The following is a 13,156-nucleotide window of genomic DNA, read 5'->3' on the forward strand; positions in this document are numbered from 1 at the left end:
CCAGAATGCACCTTGCCTCCTCGATGACAGAGAGGAGGGCAGTGTCCGTGCCATAGCCGGGTCGGAACCCAGTTTGGGATTGGCGCAAGAGATGGTTAGTTAGTCTCGAGGAATTGGGACAGTTGCGAGTTGACTAGCTTTTCCGCCACCTTACTGATACAAGGGAGCAGCGAGATAGGACGGTAGTTAGCCATGTCGTCCGGGTTGAGTTGGGGCTTTTTCAGCAGGGCCTTAACAACTGCATTCTTCCAGTTGGGGGGCACCGTACCTTCCGACAAGGAAGAGTTGATAAGGTCCTTGATGATAGGGGCTATATTGTGAGACACCTTTTTTAGGAATCTAGCCGGGGCTGGGTCGAGGGGAGAACCGCTTTTCATTTTCTCCAGCGTGGAAGTGACTTCAGCTGTGGATTGTTGTTACCGTCCGCTATGTCCGAGATGGAAGGGGAACTAACGGTGGGGAGGGAGTCCAGTATCCGCAAGATTTTAGAGTCGAAATAGTTGGCCAGATCCTTACTTCTGTCGGGGGGGGGGGGGAGTGCAAAGAGAGTGCTGTTGGGATGTTCAGTAGTTCTTTGACTATCCGGTATGATTCTTTAGAGGAGTTTGTCGCGGTTTTAATTCTGTTGTCATAATATGTCGCTTTGGCTAACTTCAAGGCTGTTTTGTAGCGTCTTACTGCGTTGTGATACAGGTCTTTGTTACTATGGAGCCAGTCTTTCCTCCACACTCTCTCGGCCTTTTTACACTCTTTACGGAGCGCTCTGAGATCAGGATTGTACCATGGTGCATGGCCCTTGATCTTATTTTTGACCTCTCGGTTTTTGAAGGGAATGAGGCTGTCAAGGGAAGAGGAAATCCAGTCTCTGAACTGGGTGTCAGCAATGGCGGGGTCGGCAGTGAGACTGGGGGTGGTGGCGTCCAGAGCCAGGGCCCAGTCTTCCACCGAAAGTCTGGCCCAAGATCTGTCCTTGGTGTAGGTTGTGGGTTTATGGGGTTTCTTAAAAGAGCCTGGAAGGAAGACCGAGACCAAGAAGTGATCCGTCCACGGGAGGGGAAGGGCATTCGTAAACTGAAGGGAAGGAATGTTCGAAAAAACAGGGTCGAGCAGATGTCCTTTCGAATGCGTGGCTCCTGAATTAGCCAGGGAGAGGCCAAGGGCGCCCAGATCACAAATTAAGTCGGATGCTCCTGTGTCAGATGGATTATCGAAATGAATATTAAGGTCACCTGTGATCAGGAAGTTAGATGTTAGGTGGGCCAGGGATGAAACGGTTTCCAGAAAAGCGGCAGAGAAGGGGCCGAAATGCCCTGGGGGCCGATAGACCAGAAGGCCTGTCAGGGAGTTGGTCGGGGAAAGCTGGAGCGTGAAGAGGCAGCTCTCCGACTCCTGGCTCTGAGTCTCACTAGATCGACAGGTGAAGTAGTCTCGGTGGATAATGGCCAGTCCGCCTCCTCGACCAAGGGGACGGGGTTGGGACATGATGAGGAAGCCCGGGGGTAGGGCTGAGACTATGTCGGAGTTAGAGTGTCCGGTGATCCATGTTTCGGTTAGGAAAAGTATATCCAACTCGTGATCGACAATAAGATGGTTTATGTGTAGGGCGTGCTTGGGCAGTGATCTGCAATTGAGTGTCGCTATTTTGAGCCCAGGGAGTGGGGGAGCCACAGTGGGAAGGAATAAATTTCCAGTTTTGCAGGTGTTGCATCCAGTGAAGGGGTCGTTGGGGTCGGATTTTACATGGCAGTTGCTGTTTCTAATAGGTCTGAGGCTGAGGAGATCTCGACGAGAGTAGAGTCTCCTAGTGGCGGTGGGGTCCGGCATAGGGTCTGGCCCTGTGCCCGGTCGTGCGCGGACGGGCGCAGACGGGCTTGCCTTAGGCGCTCCCGCTGCGCTCGTCCGCTGCGCTGGTATGGCCGGCACATTTGGGGTGGAGGGAGGGGGGCGTGGCCTCGAAGTGGGCGTGTCTACCCTTCGAGCGGTGATGGCGGTTGGAGGGGAGTTTCCCTGTCTCAGCGCTCGGCTGTATCAGGGGTCAATTAGGCGGTCCTGCTAGGCGCTAGAAGCGAGCGCTTTAAGTGCAGGTGAGTGCAGTTTAAAAACAGTGCAAGTGAAGAGAATACGTTTTTTAAAAAAACAAACAGCAAAATAACACACCTCCGGCTTCCGCCTCAGAGGTCAACAACAAGAATGTTTTTGAAATTGAACAATTAATATTGAGACCACCACCTGCAGGGTCAGAAATTGTAGCCTTGGCCCTGTGAAAGAAGTGCTGGTGCTGAGCACCGGAAAGCACCTGCTCAAATTAAACACGGGATCCCTCTCAATTCTGCCCTGTCTATACTGTACCTATAGGGTTTTCAGCCAGCCCTCTTCATCCATTGGTCTTATTGTGTCATTCACATTCCCCCTACATACAGCAGGGAGAAGTGGGTCAGCCCAAATTTCCTATTGGCTATCTTCACTATGAGTAACGTCATGGAGCACTTTCACACTCAAAGAGGTCCCCTTAAGTGCCAGGTATAGCTATGGAAATATGTGCTTTTTGAGACGAAAAATAGTTTTTGCTTTTAGTCACTTTTTTGGGGAGGGGCTGCCAGCTTACGCATAAATAGAGTTATACAAAAACCATTCATAAAACTAAAGGGCTGGATGCTAATGCAAGGCCAGTTGGCTTTGCCAATACTTGGTTTCATTTCTTGCTGATTAGGCAATTGAGGCCATAGAGCTTTGTACATTAGTTTTCTCTAAAACAGTACATTTGTTAATGAGACTGTGCTTCAGTCCACAGTGGAACAAAATGAACTCTAATAGAAAGCCTTTATATCAGTTGTCCAAATAAGGGTTTTTGTAGCAGGAACTGAAAGTACCTCCGAGGTGTTAATACTTATGAGTTTACCAAGAGCTATGTGAACTAAAAAAGAGCTATTGCATTCATAAAGTGATATTCTTCTATTTGTGGCCACAGCAATACCTTAGCACAAGTGTCTGATCCTTGCAAGCAATACCTTAGTATGAGTGCACTAACCCAGGCCTTTGAACACTGCACCCATAAGCATTGGAAACAAAACCTTGTTCATCATTAAACTTAATTTAAATTGCAGTCCAGGTGCAAGCATTTGGCATTTGCAAGAACCGAGAGAAATGTGTACATTAATCGTATGGTTAATGTTAGCACTCAACACCCTCATAAAACAATGATGATAAAATAGTATAGAATACACAAAGTATTGTTTCTTATGAACGCTATGGCAAAATACAAGATGATACAATAGTGTACTTATAAAAAAAATTCTTTATTTGAAGAGCAGTTTTAACTTGAAAGTTGCTTGTAGCCTTTATACAACTTTTTTCTTGCAGCCAATGCATTTCGTTCTTTTAGAAACTCTTCGGGGCTACTAATAGACATTCATAAAATACACAGTATGTTTACAAATTAAAAAATATGCAACATTACATATCACTCAAAAATGACCAATAATTTTACTGTAACTTCATCAAGGCTATGAGTGAATACATCACATTTCATTAAAAAATACATTATTATACTAGATACTAATAATCCCTACGCCAATCCTAATAGTGCTTAAAATATAGTAAGGATGGTGGAAAGAATCACCATTTACAAAATTTATAATAACAAAATCATGCACATGGGAGCCCAAAATACCCGATAAAATCTTAATGTCACCCGTGTCAGCTCTGATATTACCTTGCAATGTGGTCATTTTTGCAAATTCAGTACACAACCAATCTATGTTAAACTGCAACTTGTGTTGCCATCTGCTCGTGCATGAGGAATAGTGACAACACCCAAGTGTCGGACCACAGTATAGGAAATATATAAAAAGTACACCACAAGTTTCTCATTTCTTATCCAGTATGCATGTCAGATCTGAACTATTGAACAATTTACTTAATCCAAAGTTTTAATCAAGTGCACAGAATTATAGTGCTAAACCAAATGGAATATAACACACTTAACTACTCCAAATGTAAGTATTAAATTGATATCCCTATTAAGTGTGGACTGGGAAGACATATCCCAACAGAACCTAAAATTTGTAAATTATATTATCAAAAGCCCATCGTTTACCCTACTGTGTCAGTAATCCCTAGTTGCGCAGTCCATAGTAGAATCAAAATTGTTAAACCTCCAGTTAAAGCACTCCGTAACTAACCGTGCAATACTAGGACCCAACACTATTGAATCCTTATTGATGGGGGTTCACTGTATAAAATTATTGAACAAACAAAACCAAATTCTAAAACCACTGTAATATAGGTACTGAAATAATGTATAACTACATGCCCTACTATTACATTTCCAAAAGGGAGGTCACTTAGGAATATAATTAGTCCAAGATATCCCACAACAATGGTACACAAGCCTTCGTTATCTAATTTATCGAATTACTTTTTCAAATGTGGACACTCAATATGTGTAGAAGGGGAGATGATACAAGGAAACAAAACTATTATGGTGACTCTTAAGAATTTGTGGTACAAGTTATGCGGTATATGTAATTTTGTGTAAATGCAAAAAGATCTATGTAGGGAGCACTAGTAGGACACTGAGAAAGAGAATGACTGAACACTCCAGAGCATTGAATTGTGAATTGAAATTAAGATGATGTGAGGCTGTATGAATTATGAGATTAAAAGCTGTTGAAAAGGGTTTGAACGTGGACCATAATTTACCATACGTTCTAGACAATTAAGTACATGATCAAGAAGTATATAGTCATTTTAGAAATGATTTTATGTTGTTAAGGTCCACCTCAATTTACTGTCCTATCTATTTATTATTTTCGTACACTCAGTTATATTTTCATAGAGTAATTCTTTGGGTGGGCTACTCCCTTACAGGGGTAAGGTGGGGCAGCAATATAAATACATACGTAGTATGAGTTATTACTATATCATGTTTTGGTATACTTAGTAATGAGCTAGGGACTTATTGGACATTGGACTGGTCTTCCTATTATTATGGGATGAGGGGTAGATTAATGTAAACATAATATGGATGTATTAGCTTGTTTATTGTAGAAGGCACTAGTAGCTTTAATATAATTTGAATACTAATAAATGGCTATCACTTGTCGCGGATAGCAACAGTAGCTTGATATTAACAGTGAACTATGCTAACCTGTATATGCCAAGTTGGCATCTGTGGATTCTTTCATATACAGGAAAATGTAGTTGTGCCGAACAATGGTTAGCATATCAGTACTGATGAGATTAATAATGATTTACATTACATGTTTTAAATTTGTAGTTTATTTATAATCCTAAAACTGTGGAATCGTTTAGTCATTCACTATAGCGAGTATTCAAATACGAAATGGGACATGTTAAAATGGCCCCCATGTGGCAGAGTTAAAGTATGAGTAGGTCTCATGACTTAAACACCATAATGTATGAATTCTAGTATTCCAATCAACAATAATTCTAATTATGAGTTGATTATGAGGCTAATTATTGAATTTTTGTTTTTACTACGTTTACATCGAGGAACAGATTTACATTTTGATTAGATAACACCCAACTGTTTGGAATATTTTGGAAAGGCTAAGATGGCCGACACTAGATATGTGATTTTGAACATTATGCTCTTTATGTACGACACCAGTATATAACGTGTTCCAACATAGAAATTCTAGAATTCTAATTAATGATATTTCTTTATTATGGGTGTGATTAAAAACATATAATTTAAACTATTGTCAAATTATACTTATACTAGAGCAGTTCATTGGTGTTTTGAATTGATTACACACAGCTTTATACAGTATTTAGGACAGTTTAAGATGGCTGTCACTTGGTGTGGGATTAGGAATTTGTATTGCTAAGCCAGAACATCTTGTCATACATTTAATATTGACCAATCTTTAAAAAAGAAGACCATATTTGTGGGAAACTGGCCACATAGGACTTCACTGGCACCTCAATTATGTAATACTAATAGACTGCAACATATATAACTCTAAATCACAAGTAAAAACATCTTACTTACCATAGTAAAACATATATATTGTCATATAGCCATGCAGAGATTGACCTTCATAATGTTAACAGAAATACTTTCTTAATTTAACAATGTAGTTATATGATGTGTACTCCATAGTATCATAAAGGGGAAAATCATATAGAAATTTGGCTTATATACTTGTGCTCATATAATCGTGCATATTATGCTCAATATTTGTTCCCTCTTATGAAAATCTCTTAATGGGATGGTGTGAGATGAGCATGCCGGGGGCCAGCATGCCAAGTTTTGGCTGGAACACATTTTCTGGGGGAGGTATATTGATGATATACTGAACATCGGGAATGACATGTAAATGAATATACACTCTTTTTAAGGTTTTTTGAACAATAATTTATTCAATGTTCATTTAATCATGACATAAGACAAATATAGAATTGAGTTTCTAGACCTTCTCCTTTACATAGCATCCAACATGATACACAGTGATACATACCATAAGGAGACAGCTTGCAACAGTATTCTCCATGCCTCTAGCACGCGTTGTAAAGCAGCCATTAATTACATTTCATATGGAGAAATGGTTTTAGCGAAGTGTAATTGTAGCTAGGAGATCACTTTTAAAAACCAGATAAGTTAATTCCATGAAAATATCAAAGACGGAGGATATAGTGCCACCTGTCTGGCTTAAGCTGAAAATAAACTCATGAAATTACAACAGTAAGATGCTTTAAGGAACAAATACAACATTGTAGGTTATGTAGGTTTTAAGGATGAGATCAGTTTTATGACACTATACAATACACAAAGTGGGCATATATTGAATATACTTAAAAACACTGGCATATACTAACCATACTAGCCATGCCACATGGCATTATTCTCAGAAAGCCTAAGGTAATCTGTTGGAGAGGTGCTAAACTCAGAAACACTCTTCGTCCCAGTTATGTGAAAACAGCCAGACCAATAGCCACAGAGGGAACATGGTTACATGGGAAACCTAAAGGGTTTTAGATATGTGGTAACTACAATGTCTGTGAGTATGGTAAAAGCAAATTGTTTACATTTGCTATAACAGCAGAAAAACCCACCTATTTGGTTAAGAGTTTATTAACTGTAACACCAGCTACACCGTATATGTACTAGAATTTAAATGTATCAAAATATGTGGGAAGCAGTATACACCCTCTTAAACAGTGTATAAAAAGACATACAAGGACTATAAAAAATAGGATCATTGATTATCCAGTAGCTACACATTACCATAATGTGCAACTCGGAGAACACCAAATCTATTTCCATGTCTTAGACCATATAAAAATCTTGAAAGAGGTGCTAATAGAGAGAAACAATTAAGAAAAACTGAGGCAACATGGATCAGTAGATTAAGAGGTGTGAAATATGGACATAATACTTTTAGTGAGCTACATCATTTTTTATGGATAAGTCACAGCAACTTTGATCCTCCTCGATCTCACGGCAGCCTTCAACACCGCATCCCACAACACACTGATCGAAGCTCAATCACATTACATCCAAGAGTCACACTCAGATGATCACCTCCTTCCTCCCCAAAGAAGCCAGAGGATCTACCTCCCACCTCTGAACTCAAGGAGATCTCCTGCAGTGCCGCCCAGGGCTTATCCCTCTGTCCCATGCTCTTCAAAGCATATATGTCTACGCTGGCCAACATCATCAGATCCTATGGTCTCAACATAATTTTCTGACACCCACCTCCTCAGCTCATTTACAGATGACCCCACCACTGCCAGAACCAACTTCCACAGATGCATGACAAACTGGATGAAGAACAAATGCCTGCAGCTGAACACAGACAAGACAAAAGGCAACAGCAGCAACACATAGAACGACTCCTGGTAGCCATCAGACCTAGGACCCGCACCCACTCCCACCAACGATACCAGAAACCTCTGAATCATCATTGACAATAAGCTCACCATAAAATCACAGATCAACGACGTCTCCTCTGCCCTCTTCCTCACTCTCCGCATGCTATATAAGATCTTAAAGTGGCTACCCCTACACATGAGACCCACTAGGACACAAGCCCTCCTCACCAGCCGACTGGACTATGGCAATGTCCTCTACGTAGGAATCGCTGCACACCTTCTACCGAGACTTCAGACCTTACAGAACGCTGCAGCCAGACTCATCCTTGGCCTTCCTAGACGAACTTACATCACAACCTACCTCAGGACACTCCACTGGCTCCCTGTACAGCAGAGATGCCAATTCAAGCTGCTGACCCACACACACACAGCTCTACACAACCAAAGACCCCGCTTACATTAACCACCACCTGAACTTTCACTATCCAGTGAGAAGACAACAGTCTGCCTCGCTTTCACATGCCCATACTCCCCACATCTACAGAAGCATAAGTGGAGGACACTCCTCCCACATCGCAACAAAGACCTTAAACTGCCTCCCCACACGCCTCTGGACCATCACCTCACCTCTGGAATTCTCAATGGCCCTCAAGACCTGGCTGTTATAATAAGCCTCAGCGGCCTGCAAGTGCCTGATTACCCTGTATGGTGATTGGCCGTGCTTTAGAAATCCTAATTTATTGATTGCTTGATTGACAAATACGTGGGTGAATCGGATGTGAGGGGACTTCTTGTGTATTGTACTCTTTGAATGTATGGTTGTGATAGTTCTATTTCTATTGTACCATTTTTATATCGTAATTAATGGGCAGGCATAATATACTTGAACTGAGAAACCTAATATTAGCCAACTGTGGATTTTCAAATGATGTACTAATATATCGAGCAGGTCCTTGAAAAACAAACTCATGTGAGTGTCACCAACGCGTAGACAGGACGGGGTTTGGGGGTAGGGAATGAGTTCTAGACCAATGAAGTCTTTGGGAGTTCTTTTATTCTTAAACAAAAAAAATGCAAAACATCCATCTGATGTATTTGGGTGGAAGAATCTATTGTTCCGGTAATCTGGGCATGGAGGTGTTTTTGCCCGTTCCTGGTATTATACACAGCTTCGGTGCCTCAGGCCAAGGATTTCTCAACATTTTCTCCGGCAACAAAAGGGAAAAAAAAGGACAGATGCCACAGGGTTACTTTCGGGTCCAGTCTCTTAAGTGTGGAAAGAGGGGGCGGGGTGTGAGGGTTCACCAGGGACTACCACCATGTCTATACGAAAATGAACACTGCTAGAATGAGGCGGGAGTGTATAAAAAGAAAACAAAACACAGAGACAGTCCCGTGACCCCCCTCAACGACTCCTACCCGGTCCCTCCCTGTGGAAATGCAAACCGCAGTATGCGTTCCAGTACCTTGTCCAGCCACATTTCTACTACGGTGTTGTTGGCCTCCTGGCTTCTCGGTCCTCCGGGTTCCAGGATCTTCGGTTTATTCCTCCGTCTTCCTGTTCGTCTCGGGGAGATCGTCTCTCGGCTCCAACGTCTAAACGCCAGTTCCTCCACCGGTTGTCGCGCCGTTTTCTCCCTGCTTCGGTCTTTTGTCCGCCTCCTTCGCACCTGATTGGCTGACGGCTGCTGACGTCATAGGGGATACCTCCGCCCCCAGGGAAGCCCAGGCCGCGTTAAAGGGGCCGTACTGATCCTGTGGACGGGGTGGAAAGGAACATTCTTTAAAGTCCTCACCCCGTCCCTGTCCGGCCGTGCCCCCGTGACATATCCCTCCCCCGGGATTTCCCAGATCGGGGGGAAAGTGGAAAGCGAGAAAGAAAGTCAACATTCCCTTGTTCCACGCCTTTTCGGTGACGGACCTCTATTTGGTAGGACTGAAGTGCCAAAAACCACCTCAGGATGCGTTCATTGTGACCGCGATTTTTTGGGAGCCAGGTCAGGGGGGCATGGTCCGTATACAAAATAAAAGGTCTGCCTTCTAGATAATAGCAGAGTTTATCCACCCCCATCGAACAGCGAGGCATTCCTTTTCTATTGTTGACTAGGCTACCTCTCTGGGGAACAACTTCCTGCTAATGTAGAGAATATGCTTTTCAAGCCCCTCCTCGTCCCGTTGGGATAGAACCGCCCCGATCCCGACCCCTGAGGCGTCTGTCTGGAGGATGAAGGGTTTGCTGAAATCTGGAGAGACATGCACAGGGGAGGAGGCGAGAGCATTTTACAAGGCCTGAAAAGCACTGGATTCTTTGTCAGGAGCTGGTAGTCTAGGTGAGGTGTGAGTTTTTCGTGAAAGATCAGTGAGGGGTCCTGCTAGATCCGCAAATTGTGCAATAAACCTGCGATAATACCCCACATGGCCTAGAAATGCTCTCAGGTCTCTTTTGGTTTTGGGGTAGGGTACACTCATAATGGCTTCAATCTTTTCTGTATGGGGTTCCACCCGCCCATCCCCAATACGTAGCCAAGGTATTTGACTCTCTTAAAGGCGACCCGGGATTTCTTGGCATTAATGTGGAACTCGGCTGCCCTAAGACTAGAGAGGATGTTATCAAGATGTTCGGTGTGATTTTCCCATGTCTTACTAAAAACGACAATGTCGTCCAAGTAAGTGGAGGAGTAGTGACGGTGAGGGGATAACATGGTATCCATGGCCCTTTGAAAAGTTGCAGGGGGTCCGTGCAGTCCAAATGGAATGTCGGGGAAGTGAAAGTGGCCTGAAGTGGTGGAGAATGCGGTTTTCTCTTGATCAGTAGGAGCTAGGGGTATCTGCCAACAGCCCTTGGTGACGTTAATAGTAGTGATGTATTTGGCCTCACCAAGGTGTTCCAGTAATTCATCCACTCGAGGAAGTGGATATGCGTCTTGTTTAGAGACCCTATTTACGGCCCTAAAGTCAATACAAAACCGGATGCTGCCATCCGGTTTTGGTACAAGGACGACTGGTGAATACCAATTGCTGTGTGACTATCACTCCGGATCGTAACATTTGGTTCACTTCTTCCTGAAAGGCAAGGCGTCGGGCTTCTGGTATGCGATATGGCTTCTGTTTAACCACAACACCCGGGGGTGTAGGAATGGAGTGAACAGCTAGCTGAGTTCTCCCTGGCTAATCCAAGAAGACATCTGAATAACGGAGTAAGATAGAAAGGATCTCTTCTTTTTGTGTTTCAGTTAAATCCGGGTTGATAGGGGTATCATGAACGGTGTAGGCGGATGTCGATGTCGTGAGTTTGTGGACCGCTTGAGGGGGTTTACCCAACCATTTCTTCAGGATATTAATATAGTACATTTGGGTTTTTGTTCCGGCTAACTGTAGGATGTAAGTGGGTCTTCCTATCTTTTTAATGATTTTATATGGGCCTTGCCACTCTTTCTTTAGTTTATGTGTGGAGGTGGGTAATAGGACCAGGGCCCAATCACTGATGTTCAATTTCCTCCATTTCTTCCCTTTATCATTAAAACGCCTTTTGTCTTACTTGGGCAAAGGCAAGATGGTCATGGGCTAAGGCTCTGTAATGGCAGAGTTTTGGGCTTTATTTAGCAGTGATATAGATCATTAGTCTTGCTCGCATCTAGTATAGGTATTCTTAGCCTGTGTTGGCCCTTTTAAGCCCTTTTTCCAGATCTAGAAGAGGATAGCTGCTTAATATGCCTTTATTCTGGACTTTCACCTGTCTATTGCCTATTGGCTTTGACATATTAGACATATTGGTATGGTTTATGTAGGTATTCTGACAGAGCTAAGGAGCATTTCACCCCTTTCAGGCCTACAGGCCTAGAGCTAGAGGGACTCCATCTTGATGAAGCAGAGAGGCTTTTCAGGGCAAAGGCAATGTTTATAGTTAAGGCTGTTTTTCACTTGGAGAGAACCGGTCTGGGCCAGCCCTTATCGGTAGGCTGTATTATTCTCTGTGTAGAAGACACAACAAAAGGCCGGCCGGCTGGGTGTGTGTCCTTGATGCGAGGTGATGCAGAGGCCTGGTGAGAGGCGGGCTGATGGCTGGAACTTTCCATGAGGAAACAGCATTCTATATTTGTGAAGTGCAGAGGCGGAGTCAGGCAGTCGAGGAGAGAGTCAAGCAGAGGGTCAGTCCAGCAGAGAGTCGAGCAGTGGAGTGGAGTTGGCAGAGAGAGAGAGAGGGTTCAAGCTGGAGAAGAGCTGAGTTGAATAGTGAGCTGGAACTGAAGGAAGCAGTCAGAAGCAGTTGCTTATCAGGAGGAGGTGTGAATAGCTGGAGTCTGAAGTAATGCCTTTTAGAAGAGATAGAGGAGAGATCGTGGATTAACCTATGGGAGCAGATGGAGTTAATTGGACATTGGCGCAGAGACAGAGTGAATAAGCTAGTGGAATGAACGGTGATCAGAGCGGCAGGAACCATTAAGATTGAAGACGGAAGGTGGAGATAGTTCGTGTGGGGGAGAGGAGTCCAGAGACAGAGTGATCAGCGCAGAGGTGTACCCAAGAGTGCAGGAGAGAGAGAGAGTCTGAGATGAGCCAAGGCACAGACGAGAGAGGAACGCAGATGACAGCTAGAACAAGACTTCACACTAATCAGGTGATATTGTTTTCATCACATTAGCTACACTTACACTTTATGTCTAATCTTTTCCCTTTCAGCGGAGTGTTCCTGTTATGTGTAATCCTTCTCTTTCAAGCGGTGTGTTCTACCTATAGTCTTTGTCATATCTGTGTGAAGGTTTATATTGTACTAATAATAAATGACCCCATTAATTAGTGAATTAGTGTGCATGAGTTCTTTTATGATAAAGTTATCCTGGCTTCAAGCCAGTTGCTGTTGAGCCACTGATGGATAAGGGGGGTAGGAGCGCTTAAATTAGGAAACAACTCAATCACATAGTGTGTATATCTTTGTCCTCATACAGTAAGGATAATCTTTCCTGGTAAGTATTACTGTTTGAACAGATGCTACCCCTGATCAGGTAAGTAATAGTGAGGGAGAGAGGAGACTTGCAACCAAGGGACTAAGTTAGTACACCATCCCATAATATTATTGTAGTAGCAGACCCTTAGTGAAGAGACTTCCCAATATATATATATATATGTATAGGTGTTCATAGGAATGTGGTCGTCGTTGATATGCGGCGTTAATGAGAGCACTGGGGGGTCGAACCAGTGTGGATACCCACTGGATTGTGGCTTGAGTAAATGAGAGCACTAGGTAGTCGAACTAGTGTGTAGTTTCGCAGGATTGCGAACAGTTTGGAAAAGGGAGCATTGGGTTCTGCAGGCCCGT

The sequence above is a fragment of the Lissotriton vulgaris genome, chromosome 6, assembly GCF_964263255.1.
Source record: "Lissotriton vulgaris chromosome 6, aLisVul1.2, whole genome shotgun sequence".
Lineage (NCBI taxonomy): Eukaryota > Metazoa > Chordata > Amphibia > Caudata > Salamandridae > Lissotriton > Lissotriton vulgaris.